The sequence below is a fragment of the Macaca mulatta genome, chromosome 13, assembly GCF_049350105.2.
Source record: "Macaca mulatta isolate MMU2019108-1 chromosome 13, T2T-MMU8v2.0, whole genome shotgun sequence".
Lineage (NCBI taxonomy): Eukaryota > Metazoa > Chordata > Mammalia > Primates > Cercopithecidae > Macaca > Macaca mulatta.
In genome coordinates this window covers 93,147,371-93,167,231 of record NC_133418.1, presented here as the reverse complement: position 1 = coordinate 93,167,231, position 19,861 = coordinate 93,147,371, and the positions used below count along the sequence as shown (strand labels likewise).

The following is a 19,861-nucleotide window of genomic DNA, read 5'->3' as shown; positions in this document are numbered from 1 at the left end:
CTGAGAAGGGTAGTGAGGGCCTGGGGGAGAGGTGGGTGTGGTTAATGGGTACAAAGAAAATAGAAAGAATGAATAATACCTACTATTAAATAGCACTACAGGGTGACTATAGTCAATAATAACTTAATTGTACATTTTAAAATAATAAAAAGAATATAATTGGATTGTTTGTAACACAAAAGATAAATGCTTGAGGAGATACATACCCCATTCTCCATGGTGTGATTATTATGCATTGCATGCCTGGATCAAAATATCTCATGTACCACATAAATATATACAAATACCCACAAAAATTATGATTTTTAAAAAAAGATCAATCAGAGAATTCAGACTCTATCCTAAGATATTGGGATAGTCTTTAATGTGTTTTAATACTCAGATAAGGAACAAGATGGTGACTTGAAAGATAAACCGAACACCAGGAAAGTGAGGAGACTGCACTAGAACCAGATAGACCACTTAGAAAGTAGGAGGTGATTAATTCTGAACCAGGGAGATTAAAACAGGAATCAGTAAGGGGAAACAGAAAGATTTATCATTAAAATTTTGGAAGAGTGATGGGACAGAGGGAACATCAAGAATGACAGATTTCCAGCTTACATGATTCAGAGAATAAAGGCCTGAGGAAAAAAAAAAAAAAAGCAAGCCAGGAAAAAAAATAAAATGTTACACCTGGAAAATTCCTTTAAACTTATCATGTCCACATGCTGTCTTTTATAGATAATGACTTCAGGCAAAAGCTAGTGCTGGAAAAAACAGAGGGGCTTTGCTTTTAGTGAGTTTTCAGAACATGATTCTCATCACTTCAGAGGCCAGGAATGGAAACACCCACTTATGGGAAACAGCACCAGCCTTAGGCAGAGTCACATCTGGCCCCTGCATGAGGATCATCCCACCTCTCTTGCTCCCTCTGTGCTGCCCAGAATCTGCCCTAAGCATGGGGTCATCTCCCCTCTGAATCTTGATGGTTTTCTCATTTCCCTGCCTGGAGTCACCCTTTACCTAAGTCTGTGCTTTTTACTTTGGCCCCAGATTCATTCCCTTGCTTATACCTGCCCTGGGAACATTTGTGCTAGTTCCATAGTCCCCCTTTCTCCATTCTTCTTTATTCACTCCTCCACATTCATTCATCCAACATTTTCATAAGTTCTGGAACTAGAATGGTAAGCAATACATTTTCAGTGCTTTCAGAAGGCTTACATTCTAAAATGAAAGCAAGTTCTCTCCCACTCCCCTAAAAGAGGAAACAAATAATTACAACAAAATAATTTAAAATCATGGTAAGTACTAGGAAGAATAAAAAATCTGTGATGAAAATAAGCAAAAGAATATAGAATTGTGAATACAAAATTAGGTAGAAAAACTACGTTTAGTAAGAACCAGAAAAGGGGCCAGGTGTGATTTACACCTGTAGTCTCAGCATTTTGGGAGGCCAAGGCAGGAGGATTGCTCAAGGCCAGGAATTCAAGATCAGCCTGGGCAAAAAAGCGATACCTTGTCTCTTAAAATAAATAAATAAATTATTAATAATAAGAAAAGAAATCACACAAATTACAAATCTGTAAAAGTGTACAGAAACTACAGTTTTAAAAAATCTAGTGATTTGAACCTTTTATGAAGTGATGCACTTTATTGCTAATAATACTTTCTATCTTAAAGTCTACTTGTGTGATAATAATATAACTACATGAACTTTTTTTAAATTATGATAAAACTAACTATGGTGTATCTTTTCCCATTATTTTACTTTCAACCTTTTTGAAACTTTATGTTTTTAATCTTTTTCTTATAAAGAGCCTATACTGGTTTTTTCTTAAATTCAACTTTAAAAAACCTTGTTTCTTAACTGGAGTATTTGATCCATTTATATTTAGTGAAATTACTGATATTTCTGAGTTTAGATCTGTCATCTCATTATGTGTTTTATTAAGCCACCTCTTCTATGTTCCTTTTCCTCTCCCTTCATGTGTTCTTTTGGGTTGGTTACTTTTTATTATTCTATGTTTTTTAATCTACTAGTTTGGGAGTTCCACACACTTTTCCACTGATTATCCTAATGCATCATGAGGGGTTTTTTTGTTTTGTTTTATCTGGCTTATTTCTTTATTTATCCTAATTGCCTGGGTAGAACCTCCAGTACAATGTTAAATAGAAGTGACAAGAGCACATATCCTTTTTTAGGTCCTGATACTAGGAGGAAAACATTCAGTGTCACGCTATAGTACCTAGCTCCCAGCTGAGATTTTTAAGCTCAGATTTTATCTCTATGAATATTGTAAGCATAGTGGTTCTACAATCCATATTGAATCATTTCGGTACTTTTTTTTTCAGACAGAGTCTCATTCTATTGCCCAGGCTGGAGTGCAGTGGCATGATCTCAGCTCACTGCAACCTCCGCCTCCTGGGTTCAACCGATTCTCCTGCCTCAGCCTCCCAAGTAGCTGGGATTACCTGTAATTTTGTATTTTTAGTAGAGACAGGGTTTCACCATGTTGCCCAGGCTAGTCTTGAACTCCTGACCTCAGATGATCCACCCGCCTCAGCCTCCCAAAGTGCTGGGATTACAGGCATGAGCCACCATGCCCAGCTTCATTTTAGTATCTGATGCCTCTTTTGAACTACTTTTTCTGTTGGTTCTGGCTTATGTTGTTTTATCTCTCGGTGTGTCTCATTGTTTTTCATAGTTCTCAGGCCATTTTTAACTTATTAATAGAAATAATTTGAAGTCTTAGATGGTGTTATTTTCCTTCAGAGAGACTTTTGTTCCTTCTGTCAGGTACCTGATGGGAACCAAGGTTTTCTGAGTCACCAAGGTGAAGTACTAAAACATAGTCCATATCTGTCTTAGTCAATTTGGGCTGCTATAACAAATTACCCATAGACTAGGTGGCTTAAACAACAAATACTTATTTCTCACAGTTCTTGAAGCTAAAACAATCAAGGTCAAGGTGCTGGTAGATCCAGTGTCTGGTGAGGCACTCTTCTTGGTTTGCTGATAGCCATCTTCCTACTATGTCCTCACATGGTAGAGAGCAGGGAGACAGCAAACTTCTTTTAAGGGCATTAATCCCTTTCCTTCCACCCATTAATCCCTTTTCACCCATATGACCTAATTACCTCCCAACAGCTCCACTGATAGATATGGTTTAGATCTTTGTCCCCACCCAAATCTTATGTCAAATTGTAATCCCCAGTGTTGGTGATGGGACCTGGTGGGAGGTGATTGGATCATGGGGTTGGTTTCTCATGAATGGTTTAGCACCATCCTTTTGGTACTGTTCTCATGATAGTGAGTGAGTTATCATGGGATCTGCTTACTTAAAAGTGTGTAGCACTTCCCCCTCATGTTCTCTTGCTCCTGCTCCCACCATGTAAGATGACTGCTCCCCCTTTGCCTTCTGTCATGATTGTAAGTTTCCTGAGGTCTCCCCAGAAGCCAAGCAGATGCCAGCATCATGCTTCCTGTACAGCCTGCAGAACCATGAACCAATCAAGCCTCTTTTCTTTATAAATGACCCAGTCTTGGGTATTTCTTTATAGCAGTGCAAGAATGAACTAATACATCCACCTTCTAATACCATCAAATGTGGTGGATTTGGAGTCAAGATTTCAACATATAAATTGGGATGAGGACACAAACATTTAGCAATATCCCTTTGAGATCTGAGTCCTGAGCAAGGAGTGTTTCCACAATTTTCCCACCATTACAGGGCACAGGATTCTTATCCCTGGCCCTGTCACGGTAGTGTGTGACTCTACTTTTCATCCTTTTCGCTGGAATAGGAACATGTACCCAGCATAAAAATATTTTCAAGGCCGGGCGCGGTGGCTCAAGCCTGTAATCCCAGCACTTTGGGAGGCCGAGACGGGTGGATCACGAGGTCAGGAGATCGAGACCATCCTGGCTAACACGGTGAAACCCCGTCTCTACTAAAAAATACAAAAAAAAAAAAAACTAGCCGGGCGAGGTGGCGGGCGCCTGTAGTCCCAGCTACTCGGGAGGCTGAGGCAGGAGAATGGCGGGAACCCAGGAGGTGGAGCTTGCAGTGAGCTGAGATCCGGCCACAGCACTCCAGCCTGGGCGACAGAGCGAGACTCCGTCTCAAAAAAAAAAAATATATATATATATATATATTTTTTTTTTTTCAAATGGTGAAGTCCTCCAGGGTCTTAACCTCCTGCCTCTAACTTTTATCTCCTTCCTACACTAACCTGCCAGAAGTGTAACCTAGTCCCAATCTTTGAACACCACCTGGGCAGAAGCAACTGAGGCTGCCTATCTTTCTCAAGCTGATCACAATTTCATTTCTTCACTATTGTTTTTCCTTATTGTTCCTTTTAAGACTTTTTTTTCTGCCCAGCTTTTTAGTTGTCTTTAGAGGGAGGGTTATTACCAAACCCAGAGTATTCTATTTTCATTTTAGTAACATTGCTTTCCAAATAGTAGATGAGAGGATATTTTTCTTTTTAGATGTATAATAATCCATCTGATTAACAAAGAAAGAATGAAAAAATCTGAATATCATTGTTTTATAACAACCTATGAAGTAATGCATCTAGGCATCTAATTAATATCTGCTAATATCACTAAGTGAGGGATATCCAGGCATCAGCATGGGAGAGTACAATGCCACCTATGAAGTAGTCATTCCCTCAAAAAAAATCAAACCTGAATTGAGCCTCTCTAAATCTAGCCTCTGAAGCCATCAACAAATCTATAAGAAATGCTGAGGACAAAGGGACACGTTAAAATATACTATAGAGATGTGATAAGCAAACTCCAGGGTATGAGACATTCAGGAGAAAAAATTCAGCTCCTTAACAAATAAATTGTAATGGAAAAAAACAAGGTTAGGAGGACTTATATATTAAAATAGATTTATGAAACATAATGAATCACAATGCATTGATCTTATTCAAATCTTGATATTTTAAAAACTGTCAAAACTATGCTATTTGTAATGTAATTGAGAACCTGAACACTGACTCAAAAATATTTGATATTTTAAAGCATTACATTTTTAAGTATGATAACACCATTGTGGTTATGTTTAGCAAAAAAGGAGTGTGTATATTTGTGTCTGTACATATATGTGTATATATGTACATATAGTATATAACTGCATATTATATAATCTACTACACATACACACATGTATTAAGTATAATAGTTCTGGATAAAAAATTTGCTTAAAACTAATACAGGGAGGTAAGAAGTGAAGGAGAGTGTGGATGCAGAAAAAAAAAAAAAGACTATTATGTAGAGAATGGGAGAATGGGTTGGTGGGGGAAAAGATTGCAAACAAGATCATTTTGGAGCCTATTATAATGTCCAGATGATAGATGATGCTGGCACGGACTAAGGTAATGAAGCAAAATAGAAGAATTTGAGATATATTTTGACTTTCAGATTTCTGTGAGAGATTCATGAATATGTAAAGTAGATGACTGCCGAGGAGAGGTAACATAACTTGGGATGAAAGTATATCAATGAAAGGATGATTTTTAAATCTAGGGGAATTAATGAGCCCATTCAGGTCAAGGATATTAAGGCAAACATTTATTGAACCCTAATATATCAGTCACTTAGTAGATTTACAGCCTGGATGGGGGAGACAAGTCAATGGCAAATCCTGTGATAAAATACGGGCAAAGTGGAGTGTCAGGTGCAATGGAAGCAAGATCCCTCTCCACCCTGCTCCCCAGCCAGTCACAGGGGATGAAATGCAAATAAGAGTTAACAAACTTAAATGACATCTGAAATATTGTCACCAACCGAATTGTTCAACTTCCATCAAAGGAAATCATTGTTTTTATTGATAACATCATTCTTTCATTTTTATCTTTTCAAAGACTGAATTTTAATGGTTTCAGGCTCTGGGTAAAATGTCATGCCTGTATCTTCCATGCCTTCAGGAACAGATGGGGCCTGACATGTTCAGAGCAGTCATAAGCAAACTAAAATCCAATTTTCCTTGGTAGGAGGGCACTGGAACAGCCAAGCAGTCTGGAGGGAAAGGCTGGGGCGGGAGTCTGTTCTCGCTGGTTCACAAGGCCTATTTGTGTAATCCCACGTGCCCTTCAAGTTTTCTCCTGCTCTGAAAGCACAGGCTGCAAATGAGCGCTAGTTTATGGGCACAGCTGATTCCAATCTCTCACTTGTCATGAACTAATGTTTTATGATGTGTTGAGGTGACCCCTGGCTAAAAAGACTGTATGAATGCTTTTTATTGTTTTCTTGTTTGTGATATATTGGGCCAGCGGATGTGCGTAACCTGATCAACCTAGTAAAAATTTTAATCTCTTCTATTTTTATGGCCTTCCAGGAAAAATTCCATTTAGGGGAAAAGTAATGACTTTCAAAACTAATTCTCAAACATCCCAACAACACATTACCAAAAATAGGCCCAGTCCTGTCAGGGGTCTTCACTCCTCTAAAAGTTTTCCTAATAGTTTGTTTGGAGATTGTTGTGTTCAAGCACTTGAGAGGCAGAGTCTTTGTCAGTGGAGGGGGTGGTGGGGTCACTGAGAGTTTATGTGGGAGGGATGGGGGAAAGTCTTAGGAGTTACAGGCTTCAATTTGCTCTTAGGATGCCATCTTCCAGGGTCTTCGGCCCACCAAGACTAGAGGTTTTGCTTGCTATCAAATCTCTCAAAATAGTAATCACAGCTAAACGAACAATCTCATTCAATTCTTACAATAAGCCTGTCAAAAAGGTATACCACATATACACCTTGCATTTTACAGATAGGGAAACTAAGGCTGAAAAATGCTGTGACTTACCCGGGACCACACAGCTTGGTGGGAAGCAGCTTTGACCTGGTTTCTTCTGATCTCTGTGTCTACTTTAGTAGAGATTTGCTCCCCTCACCTCTATTCAAAGACCCTAGGAGCCAAAGGAGAAGAGATTTGGGAGCAACATTCATGAGAACTGCAACATCCTCCATGCATAACGTCCTCAGTCTGGTGATTCTTACCTTGTTTCCACCTCATTCCCATAACACTTGATGTACACCTGGTATCACTTCACCAGCACAGGACATACAGGTGGGAGTTAACCATCTGTAATTCAACTTCCTTCCCTCTCACTTAAAGAGAAACACATTAGAATCCAGTTAAGAGTAATACTGAATTCTCTCCAATTTATTTTTATGTAAGTCACTCACAAATATTCCGTTATTAGTAACAACAAATTATTAGTAACACAAATTATTTGCAATGTAGTTTCAAACTGTCACCAGAAGATATACTTGTTGCTTTACCCCTCTGATGACCACTTATTCTTTCTCAAACCTACTGCTGTTCTCTACCCATAACCTCCCACTCTCACCTTTATCTACTGAGCTCTCAGCATCTCATGGGAATAAAAAGCATGGGATTCAGAGTTCAGACATACTTAGGTTTGCATCCTGGCTCTGACACTTACTAACTGTGTGACACTGACAAGTAAGTTTCTCTAAGACTCAGTTTTCTCTTGTATAAAATGGAGATAAAATAGTATCTATTTTATGTGAAAATAGACAGTGGCAATAGACAGATATTAATTGGATATGCGAGTTATTACAATGTCTGGCACACATTAACCGCTGACTAAATGTTAACTACCTTTTATTACTTTATCCCATATCTATCCAGTTCACATCCTCCACTCCTTTTCTGTCAAGTTTTCATGGGCCTGTGTTTACTGTGAAGAGTAGCTTATGTTCTGAACTCGCTAGTAAAGGAAACAAGATATTACAAAGAGAATTGGAGGGAAGCCTCAAATTAATCAACATTTATATAATTTCTCCTGTGCCCCAGCCATCCTAAATAGTCAGTTTACCTTATCGAGTGATGTGTTAGTAATAGGGTGAATTGTGAGTTCGGCCATCAGCATTCATTGGCTGCATTGTTGAAGCAGCAGCTCCCCACTGATTTCAGAGACTACTTATCCACTTGGCCATCCACAGTGTTAAGTTTCCTAAATGTTAGGGAAAGGCCTGCCCCAAAGCAAAAGCCAGGTCACCCTCTGTTTCCTCTCCACTCACCAGCATCCACACTTCAGTTCTGCGGCCAAACATTTAATGAAATACAGCCCAAGTAAAGAGAAGCTGCCCCAACTACTGAGATAGAATTAAGAACACTAACTGAGGCAAGACCATAAGTCTGCCTTCACACCACCCCAAGAGGGAAAAGAGATCTGACCCTATGGAGGAGGCTATGCATACATATGTGTGAATCTCAACACCATAAGGGTAGGTGTGTCAACAAGAGATAAATCAGTGGTGGACAAGGTAAAGACCCAATGAAAAGTGACATCACATGTTAGTAAGTCATCGAAGGATTAATGAGATTCTGCCAGAGACATTAACTATTCCCTCACCTGTCAGAGTCATTTTTAAAATCTTGAATCTGACACTGATCTTCCCAAATCTTCACTGCTCACCCAAAATCTAAATGGTACCATGCTATTTAGGAGAGAGTCCCCACCCCATGTTCTTCACATCAGAAATGAAGATGCAGGCCAGGTGGCTCACTCCTGTAATCCCAGCACTTTAGAAAGCCGAGGCGGGCAGATCACTTGAGGTCAGGAGTTCGAGACCAGCCTAGCTAACATGGTGAAACGCCATCTCTACTAAAAATACAAAAATTAGCTGGGTGTGACGGCGCATGCCTGTAATTCCAGCTACCCTGCAGGCTGAGGCAGGAGAATCGCTTGAACCCGGGAAGCAGAGGTTGCAGTGAGCTAAGATTGTGCCATTGCACTCCAGCCTGGGTGACAAAATGAGACTCCATCTCAAAAAAAAACAAAACGATGCACTACTCAACCTCAGCTGAACTCCCTGACAGCTCTCCTCCACTTCACTCTTTTCCTTGGTTGACTCTCCAGCCTAGTTCTACCATCATTACTCCAAACTTTTTCAACTCTCTAAATCCTGAAACAGGAACCTGCACCATACTCCCCTTCACCCCCACCTCCACCTCCACCTCCACCTCCACTTCCACAGATGACCTTCCCTGTTATTAGGAGGTTTTGTGAAGACTGAAGCTTATACAATTTAGGGAGAAGGATTATTAAAAGAAAATAATATAAAATTACGAATACAAAATTTTGTATTCATAAAAAGTAACAATGCAAAAAAAGTTTTAAGTTAACAAATACCATAATGTCATTACATTATAAATGTTTTTAGTAATTAACTACCCGACATACCTCTACAATATTTTTTCTTATCACTTTTTGCCGATGACAATGGCTTTATGATATCATAGACAATGGCTTTATAATATCATTTGACAATGGCTTTATAACATGATAGTGGTTTTATAATATCATTATATGACAATGGCTTTATAATGTCATATTTTAATTACTGAAAATAAGAAACTGGTTGTGATATCTTACTGGTTCCTTCATTAATAAATGGGTTAAGTAAAATCTCAGACACTTGTTCATTTTACATGTGTACTGGAGTTATTATTTTACCTTTTTAAAAAATTATATTTTTGGAGATCTACCAAAATGCCCAATGAATTCACCTGACAGAGGTAAGTAAGCTACATCGCCAGGAAAGTGTATCCAGTAAGTGGCTTGAATCCAGGCACATATTTTCTTAGCTCCTGGAGATAAACGCCAAGTGACAATAGAAGTTTAACTTTGCTAACTCTCCATTTCTCTAGTTTCTCTTCCTTTCTACTGTCTATGTATGTCTGTTTCATTTATGGTTGATAAATTATTTCCCATTGGTGTCAGAAAAGATTAGGAAATTGATTTTAATGTATGACCATTTGGTGGTCTCCAAAACTGCGTTAATAGATTATAGGTATCTGTTTTCTTTCTTTCTTTTTTTTTTTTTCAGAGCGTCTCACTATGTTGCCCAGGCTGACCTCAAACTCTTGGGCTCTAGCAACCATCAAGCCTGGGACTGTAGGTGCCTGCCACTGCACCTGGCCTTATCTGTTTTCCCCTTGAGTGAAGTGAACATGTATAATTTGATTCATCTTTTTTATCTATTTGTCTCTTTTGAGAAAAACCGATCAAGAATTTCAAGCTCACCAGAAAGGAGAACAGCTCTTTGATATCTACTTCAGGGTATTTTGGTATTTCTGTATCAACTCTTGACCTGTGGCTAACATAGAACTGAAGCTTTAAGCTCACTATGTATATGTACATCTCTGTGTCATAACTCACAAAAGATTGCACCTTTCTTTGTAACTGGATATTTTCCTATCTCCCAGGGGTATCAAAAAATTACATTATGAAGTCTCTTAAATTAAAGGGGTGTTTTTTGGATTGATTTACATAAGAGATAAATAAGTGCTTATAAAGATGGGATATTCCCAAGACTCTCAAAAAATCAGAAAAGTGAACTTCATCCCAGCACTTTGGGAGGCTGAGGCAGACAGATCACATGAGGTTCAAGAGTTCAAGACCAGCCTGGCCAATATGCTGAAACCCCGTCTCTACTAAAAATTTAAAAATTAGCCGGGTAGAGTGGTGCACGCCTATAATCCCAGCTACTCGGTAGCTGAGGCATGAGAATTGCTTGAACCTAGGAGGTGGAGGTTGCAGTGAGCCGAGATTACACCACTGCACTGCAGCCTGGGCAACAGAGCAAAACCCTGTCTCAAAAAAAAAGAAAAAAGAAAGAAAGAAAAAGAAAAATGAACTTCAAATGTTTTAAATGTGCTATACTTAAACAAATTACTTTCACAAAAACTCAAAAATATATTAAAAATCCAGAAATACATTAAGAATCTCAGAAATATATTAAGAATATATTCAGAAACTCAGAAACTTAATGCCTTATAAAACTTTCTTAGGAAAACTAGTTATTCCCTGGCTTACAGGGTGCCTTGGCCTTACAGATGTGAAGAAGGTCTCTTCCTGGCTGGCCAGAAGTTTTAGGGTATTGGGAGTACCTCAAGAAGAGTGAAATTCCCACACATTTATAGATATTACAGGTGATATTGGGTAGGGTTTGTTGGGTTTGCTTTCCTAGCTTCAAGATCACAAATAAAAGAGGCTTTTAAAAGCCCAATGTGAGGGCTGGGCACAGCGGCTCACCCCTGTAATCCCAGCATTTTGCGAGGTCTAGGTGGGTGGATCACCTGAGGTCAGGAGTTCAAACCCAGCCTGGCCAACATGGCAAAACCCCATCTCTAATAAAATACAAAAATTAGCTGGGCATGGTGGTGGATGCCTGTAATCCCAGCTACTTGGGAGGTTGAGGCAGGAGAATGGCGTGAACCTGGGAGGCAGAGGTTGCAGTGAGTCGAGATCGTGCCACTGCACTCCAGCCTGGGTGAGACACCGTTTCAAAGAAAAAGTAAAAGAAAAGCCCAATGTAAGATTCATTTTAAGAACTTCCAAAAAGAACTTAATTCTGTCATGCTTCAATACTGTATGGCTCTTGATTTGGTAAAGCAAATTTAAAGAAACCTAAGCAGTAAATTAACATTCTTCCTTTACCCATAATTAATAATCGAGCCAAATCTAATGTCAGGATTATTTCAATCACAAAATAATCTTTTCTCTCTCTTTTTTATAATTATTATAATCACAAGGCAGGGGTCAGGGAATATTGTCAGAAAAAATCATGAATGCTTGGAAATGGACAAAAAAAGATAGTGGGTGTTTGTCTAGCTCACTTATCCAGGTTATCTCAGCCTTTCCATGTCTTTGAGCTGTTTTACTCCATAAATTATAGATAACCAAGAGCAATGCAAATGATATTTTCCATAGTCATGCAAATTCTGCCCAGTGAAGGGACAACTGATTCCCAGTACCGATGACCACTCCTCTTCTAGAAAAAGTTAGTTTTTGAATTTTAGAATTTGTTCTGGTTATTCTTTCATGTCTTTTTACCCATCTAATCATTAGAATTTCTTTGCTAGTGTTAATAATTCTTTTAGCATTTCCTTTGAAGTTACATTAAATTTATAGGTTATGTATAAAATTTATATCTGTGAAATTGAGTCTTTATGTCCAAGAACAAAGTATGCCCTTCCATTTGTCCAAGTCTTCTTTTGTTTCCCTCAACAGCTTTTAAAATTATTCTTTTTATGAGGCTTCTACATTTCATGTTAAATTTATTTCTGAGTATTTTATCATATTTGCTGCTACCATAAATTGGACCTTTTCTTTCAGCGCCAGAGGCATAACTCATAATTGGTTTAAGTCAAGCAGGATGGTCCCATTTCTCTTCCCAGTCTATACCCTTCTGACCAAATGAAACATAAGAAGAAGATATAAGGAGGAAGGTTTTTCCTCATTGATCTGAAAGAGAACACATGGGAAGAAGCAGGCCCTCTTATGAAGGAAAAAAAAAAAAAACACTCATTTTTTTAAACTGAGGTTTTTTTCCAGTAATTTGCAGCTGAAAACATCTGATAAAATAATTATAATTGTACAAAATATATCTTATATTTTATATCTTTATTTAACCTTAACTCATTATCTCTTTAGACAGAATCTACAAATTCCACGTAATTATCAATGATGACTTTAGTACATTTCTATTCAGCAGTGGCATTCAGACACACACACTTCTGTGGAAATAAATAAAAATCAACCAAACAAAAACAGGCAAGGTCTATTTATTCAGGGCTTGTTAGAGCAAGTGAGTCAGCCGCCATCACTTGCACTCTAGCAAGGACTCAGAAGCTCCCCAGATTGAAGGCTATCCATGTGAGGAAGCTGTAGGTGGGCTAACTAGAAGCAGAGCCTGGTCCAGCATAATCTCATCTTAAGATCCTTATCTTAGTTCGATCTGCAAAGGTTCTTACTCCAAATAAGGTCATATTCTGAGATTCTAGATGAATCTATCTTTTGGGGGGGACACTATTCAACCCATGACAGTATACAACTCTGAATATACTAAAACCATTAAATTATATTATTTACATAAGTGAATTTTATGATACCCGAATTGTATCTCAACGAAGACATTTAAAGACCTAGATAATACTTTTGAAATTTTTTGAAAACTTAATAAAATAACCATATAAAATCATGTAAAGTACTAAAATATTTACTACTAAAACAAACCACTAAGCCAAGAAAGATTTACAGAGCACATAAAATGAGAAATTGTCCCATCTCTTTCAAAGAAGGTAGGATAATTCTTATTCCAATATGAAATAAGGATAATACAGAAAGAAAACAATATACTAATTTTATTCAAAACCTATATGCAAAGAAGACCATTTGATCATCTCAACATATTTTTTAAAGTTATTTAACAACATTCTATGTTTATAATTGATTTTTCAGTGTTAAATTGATTGAAGGTATTCACCAGAAACTAGTTGACACAGTAGAAACATTTATTTTAATGTCATGACCAAGACAAAAATGATCACTACTACTACCACTTCCACTGGAGGTCTTAGGCAAAATGTTATAAGACAAGGATAGGTCCCTGTGCAGACCTGTTTTTTCAGATTGTTGTACACATACTGGAAATGGCTGCTTCAATTGCCCATAAATGTACTTCCTATCATAGTATCTAAATACCTAGATATACTGTACCCCAATTACTAGAAGAAAAAATATTTTTGCCTCAGATAAGGCCAGGAGTCAAATCCTAATGCAATCACTTGTGATCCTAGGAGCAAACTACATTACCCACTGACTCCTAGAAAGGAATAGCACACTTGGGATTTCTGGAAAACCTTTGGGAGCATGTTTCCAATGGTATTAGGCAATATATAGAGTCAAAGAGCATGGGGAGTTGGGTATTTTTATGAATGGGACTATATAAGAGACACTTGGCTTATAATGATATTTGCCATATTGATTTATAATTATTTGCTTTCATTTAAGCATCTTCCACTGTATTAGTAACTTCCTACATTTAGGGCTGGGTCTTTCTCATTTTTTCATCTTCTGCACCTAGTACCTGAATTCCTCAATATTCAAAGTCCTTATTCTTTCTTTTTTTCCCAAAAAAGTTGTAATTACACATTTCTTCCATTGATGTCTCTTGTTTACTCACAAACCCTGCCAATGTGTTAGTATATGTAATAACCTGAGGCTTATACTTCAAGACCGGGCAGCTAAAAACTCCTGAGAAACTCATTACCAGTATAAGATATTAAGAAGGAATATATTACACCATAATCAGTAACGCAAGTATTAAAATAGCAAAATTAACAATTGTAGCTAAAATTTCAAAAAATATATTAAATGAAATTATAAAAAATAATTAATATAAAAGAAGGCAGGAAAAGAGGGAAAGAAAAACAAAGAATAGATGGGATAAATAGAAAAATAGCAAAATTACAAACAAATTCAACCATACCAATATGCACATTAAATGTAAATATTCTAAACACCCCAGTTAAAAAGCAGAGATTGCCAGATTGGATTAAAAAACAAGACCCAACTATTTCTGCCTACAAGTAATGCAACTAAAATATAAAGAGACTAACAGCTTAAAAGTAAAAAGATAGTATGTCAAAAAATAAGATATAAATGATTATACATATTATATATATACATTTGTATATATACATAGATACATAGAGAGATTGATATTAAGGAATTGGCTCGCATGATTTTGGGGGATGGCAAGTTCAAAATGCATACAGCAGGCCAGCAGGCTGAAAATTCAGGAAGGATTTCTATGATACAGTCTTGAAGCAGAATTTCTTCTTCTTCAGGAAACTTCAGTTTTTGCTTTTAACATCTTTAGCTGATTGGATGAAGCTCACCTATATTATGGAGGGTAATCTGCTTTACTTAAAGTCAACTGATGTATGTTAATCATATCTAAAAAGTACCTTCACAGCACCATCTAGACTAGCGTTTGACCAAATAACTGGGCACCATAGCCTAGCCAAATTGACACATAAAATTAGCCATCACAAATGGAAACAGACAGAACACTAGACCAGAAAAAAAAAAAAAATTAGGAGGGCTATACTAGTATCAGACACGATAGATTTCAGAGCAAAAATATTGTCAGAAATAAAAAAGGACATTTCTTAATGATAAAAGCGTCAATTTATCAAGAAGCCATAGCAATCTAAATGTTTGCATACTTAATAGCAGAGCTTCAAAATACATTAAGCAAAAAATGATAAAGTTGCAAAGAGAAATACATAAATACACAATTATGGTCAGATATTTCAATACCCATCTCTCAATAATTGATAAAACAAGTAAAAGGAAAATCAGTAAAGATATAATAGATTTGAAAAACACTATCAAACAAATTGAACTTATTGACATTTATAGAACACCCCAACCAACAGCAGCAAAATACATATTATCTTCAATTATACACATAAACCAAGAAAGGCCATGAAACAAGACTCAAATTTAAATGCATTCAAGTCACACAGAATGTGTTCTGTGACAACAAAGAATTAAGTGAGAAATGAATAACTGAAAGTTAGCTGGGCCAGGCATAGTGGCTCATGCCTGTAATCCCAGCACTTTGAGAATCTGAGGAGGGAGGATCACTTGAGGTCAGGAGTTTGAGACCATCCTGGGCAACATGGCAAGACCTTGTCTCTACAAATAATTTTTAAAAATTAGCCAGGCATGGTGGCACACACCTGTGGTCCCAGCTACTTGTGGGGCTGAGGCAGGAGGATCCCTTGAGCCCGGGCAGCAGTTGAGGCTACAGTGAGCTGTGATCGTACCACTGCACTCTAGCCTGGGTGACAGAGTGAGGCCCCATCTCAAAAAAAAAAAAAAAAGTTATCTGGAAAATTCTTAAATATTTGAAAACTAAAGACACACTTCTAAATAATCCATTAGTCAAAGCAAAAAATCAAAGAGGAAAACCAAAGATATCTTCAACCAAATTTGAAAACTAAAATTCAACATATTAGAATTTGTGAGATGCTGCTAACACAGTACTTAGGGAAATTTTTATAGTATTAAATGTTTGGAATGGAAAAAAGTAAAGTTCTCAAATCAGTAATGTCAGCTTCCACCACATGAAACTAGAGAAAGAAGAGCAAATTAAACTGAAAATCGTAAGAAGAAATGAACTAATAAAGATTAAAGCAGAAATCAAAGGAATAGATAGAACCAATAGAGAAAATTAATGAAACCAAAAGTTGGCTCTTTGACAGGTTCAATAAATTAACAAACCTCTAGTTATACTAATCAGGAAAAAAGAGAGAACACACCAATTGCTAATTATAAAAATGAAACGTGGCATCATCGCAAATGCGCTAGAATTAAAAGGATAACAATGGAATACAAAATGAACAATTTTGTGTCCAAAAAAATGACAACATAGGTCAAATGGACAAATTCCTTGTTTGTCAATGTATCACAGTTCACTCAAGAAGAACTTCGATAGATTTGATAAATTACCTAATATCTATCAAAGAAATGTAATTAGTACTTAAATACCTTCGCACCAAAAAAAAATCTCTAGACCCAGATATCTTCACTAGTAAAGTTAAGGTAGAAATAATACCAATTCTACACAAACTCTTCCAATAAATTGTAAATGAAGAAATAGTTCTCTAACCTCATTCCATGAGGCCAGCATTACCCTAATACTAAAACCAGACATTACAAGAAAAGAAAACTATAGATCAACCTCTTTTAAACATACATGCAAAGATTCTAAGCAAAATTTTAAAACTCCAATATATAATATATAAAAGGGTTAATGTACTATGACCAAGTGGGGTTTCTCTCAGGAAAGCAATTGATTCAAAAATCAATCAATATAATTCACTATACTAGTGTGGTGGTTAATATTGAGTGTCAACTTGATTGAATTGAAGGATGTAAAGTATTGTTCCTGGGTGTGTCTGTGAGGGTGTTGCCAAAGGAAATTAACATTTGAATCAGTGGACTGGGAGAAGCAGACCCAACCTCATTCTAGGTGGGCACCATTTAATCAGCTCCCAGTGCGGCTAGAATAAAGCAGGCAGGAAACGATGGAAGAGCAGACTAGCTGAGTCTTCCAGCTCTCACCTTTCTCACGTGCTGGATGCTTCCTGCCCTCAAACATCAGACTCCAAGTTCTTCAGCTTTTGGACTCTTGGACTTACACCAGTGGTTTGCCAGAGGCTCTCAGGTCTTCAGCCACAGAATGAAGACTGTACTGTTGGCATCCCTACTTTTAAGATTTTGGGATTCGTACTGGCTTCCTTGCTCCTCAGTTTGCAGATGGTCTTTTGTGGGACTTCACCTTGTGATTGCGTCAGTACTCCTTAATAAACTCCCCTTTACATACACATCTATCTTATTAATTCTGTCCCTCTAGGGAACCCTGACTGATACAATTAGCTACCTAAAATAGAAAAACCACATGATCATCTTCGACAGAAAAAGCTATTGACAAAAACCAAATTTCATTTCTGATAAAAACTCTCAGCAACATAGGATAAGAAGAAAGTGTCCTCGATTAATAAAGGGTACTACCAAAAAACTTAGTTAACATCACACTTAATGGTGAAAGATTGAGTGCTTTCCCTCTAAGATCAGGAACAAGATAAGGACATCTGCTCTCACCACCCTTATTCAACATAATACTGAAGTTTACAGCCAGTGCAAGCAGATAAGATAAACAAAATTAAAGGCATACAGCTTGGAAAGAAAGAGGTAAAACTGTCTATTTGTAGATGATGATGTGATCATCTATGTAAAAGTCCCAATATATTTTTTAAAAGCTAATACAATAGATGAATTTAGCAAGCTTGAGTTTTACAAATACAAACAAGTTGTAGTATTCAACAGTAATATGCAAAAATCAATTGTTTCTATATACTAGCAAAAAACCATTGGAAACTGAAACTTAAAAAACAATACCATAAAAAATATGAAATACATAGGAATAAATCTGACCAAAGATGGGAAAGACTAGAGGACTAAAAACTAAATAACATTGCTGAGAGATATTAACAAAGACCAAAATAAACAGAGAAATACACTCATATCTGGATCAGACAGCTCAATATTGTTAAGATAACAATTCTCGTAAATTCCCAGCAGGCATTTTTGTAGAAATTGACAAGGTGATTCTAAAATCCATATTGGAAATACGAAGGTCCTAGAATAGCCAAAACAACTGAAAAAGAAGAACAAATTTGGGAACTAACACTACCTGATTTCAACACTCAATAAAAAGCTACAATAAGTAAGGCAGTATGGTACTGGCATAAAGATAGACAAATAGATTAATGTAACAGTATATAAAGTCCAGAAATAGACTTTTTAACAAAGCAAACTCAACATATATGGGGGGAAAGAGTATACTATTCTTACAATTATCTACATAATCTCATCTTCTTCTCCCTCTCATTAACTCTCTAATGCCACATGAGCCCCCTTGCTGTTCCTCAAACATTTGAGACATGATCTTGCCTCAGGATCTTTGTAGAAGCTGTTTCTTGTGCTTTGAATAACCAATAACCTTCTCAATAAGGCCTAATCTAAGCAACCCCAATCTTACCAACTCCAGCATTCCAATTTCCCTTTACCCACTGTACTTTTTTCTTTTGGCCTTAGCACTCACCACTTTCTAATATACTATATAATTAAGCTATTTGTTAAGTTTAATTATTTTCCCTTCTTCTGTTGGAATATTTGCTCCCTGGGGATAGGAATCTTTGTTTTGTGACTACTCTACCACCAGTACCCAGACAAGTGCTTGGCACACAGTAGGCACTCAATAAAAATCTCTTGAATGAACTGTTCTCTTCTTACTTTGCAACTATATTTTAATCCCCTCTCTCAGTCTCACAATCTGTTCAAACAATATTTTATGGGTCTGAAATGCCAGACACAATTCTGAATACATTGGAACATAAAGCTGATCAAAACATGGCAATGGCACTCTGGATACTACAATGTAGTGAAAGACATGAAATCTGCAACAAATAATAACTGATGCAAAAATATTGATTCATTCATTCACTTATATTATGAGCAAGATATTGGTTTATTAACCACCAATTAAAAATTGTATTTATTAACTGTTTAAGAGTCATCATTTTAAAACATCTCCCCAACAATTTCAAATTTTGGCTGACAGTTAAGGAGCTTAGAAGTTGTAACTCAATCCTAACAAGTAAAAACTAGAACAAACTGAAAAATCAACAACTCTTCACAGATCCATCAGAAAAGTGAGGTCACAGGGCAAACCACTACTCCAAAAATTGGAGAGACAGACAAGTGGATACAGAGAATCACAACTTACCAGAGAAATCTACAAGCAGAAACCTCCAAGGGAAACAGTGCCAGGGTAGGAAAACCTGAACTGTAATTGCCTAATTGCTTGCAATTCAGCATGAGTTAATTGCAGGAGGCTTTGCGAGTTCAAAACTCTAGGGGGGTAATCGGGGGCAAGATGGCCAATGAGACAGTCAGGAGAAACATCTCCCATGGAGGGTCCAGGGCATCAGGAAGACTGGTGCACTCCTAGCAGATCTTCAGAGGGAAGGCTTTGAGAGAGGACAAAGAGGAGACACAGATGCTAGGCTGAAAGGGGAGGAAGCTGGGAACCGTGCTTGGGGCTACCATGCACTGGACTCATTCCTGGCCCCCAGTGACTCCAGGGGAAGGGGTGAGTTGAACAGGCAAGGGGCAACCCACTCTCACCATGGACTCAGGAATCCTGGCAGGGGGAGACCCCTTGATCACCACAGACACTTGAATTGGCAGGGAGAGCTGCCCAGAGAAGTGGTAGGGGCAGAACTCCAGATAAAGTGGAACCCAGAGGGTTAGGAGTGCAAGTGTCTATAGTGGAGCACTGCCAGGGTTGCCCATCCCCCTAGGCTTGACTCACTCCCATAGGAGACTTTAGCCCTAGGGGAACTGGTGGACCTGAACTCTGCTGGGTGGTCTTGTCCATGAGACAGGGTCAGTCCAACCTGAGCACCCCCTGGTCCGCTGGC

The 19,861-nt window shown here is 37.5% G+C and overlaps 1 long non-coding RNA gene across 1 annotated transcript in view; it reads right to left on the bottom strand.

Moving 5' to 3' along the window:
* Positions 1-19,861, bottom strand: part of LOC114671740 (uncharacterized) — a 122,165-nt gene that overhangs the window by 78,607 nt on the left and 23,697 nt on the right. Inside the window, exons 3-4 of the long non-coding RNA XR_003721798.2 lie at positions 6,982-7,092; positions 6,788-6,890 (exon numbers count right to left, since the gene is read on the bottom strand). This is a non-coding gene — a long non-coding RNA (uncharacterized LOC114671740). The remainder of the gene's footprint in view (positions 1-6,787; positions 6,891-6,981; positions 7,093-19,861) is intronic.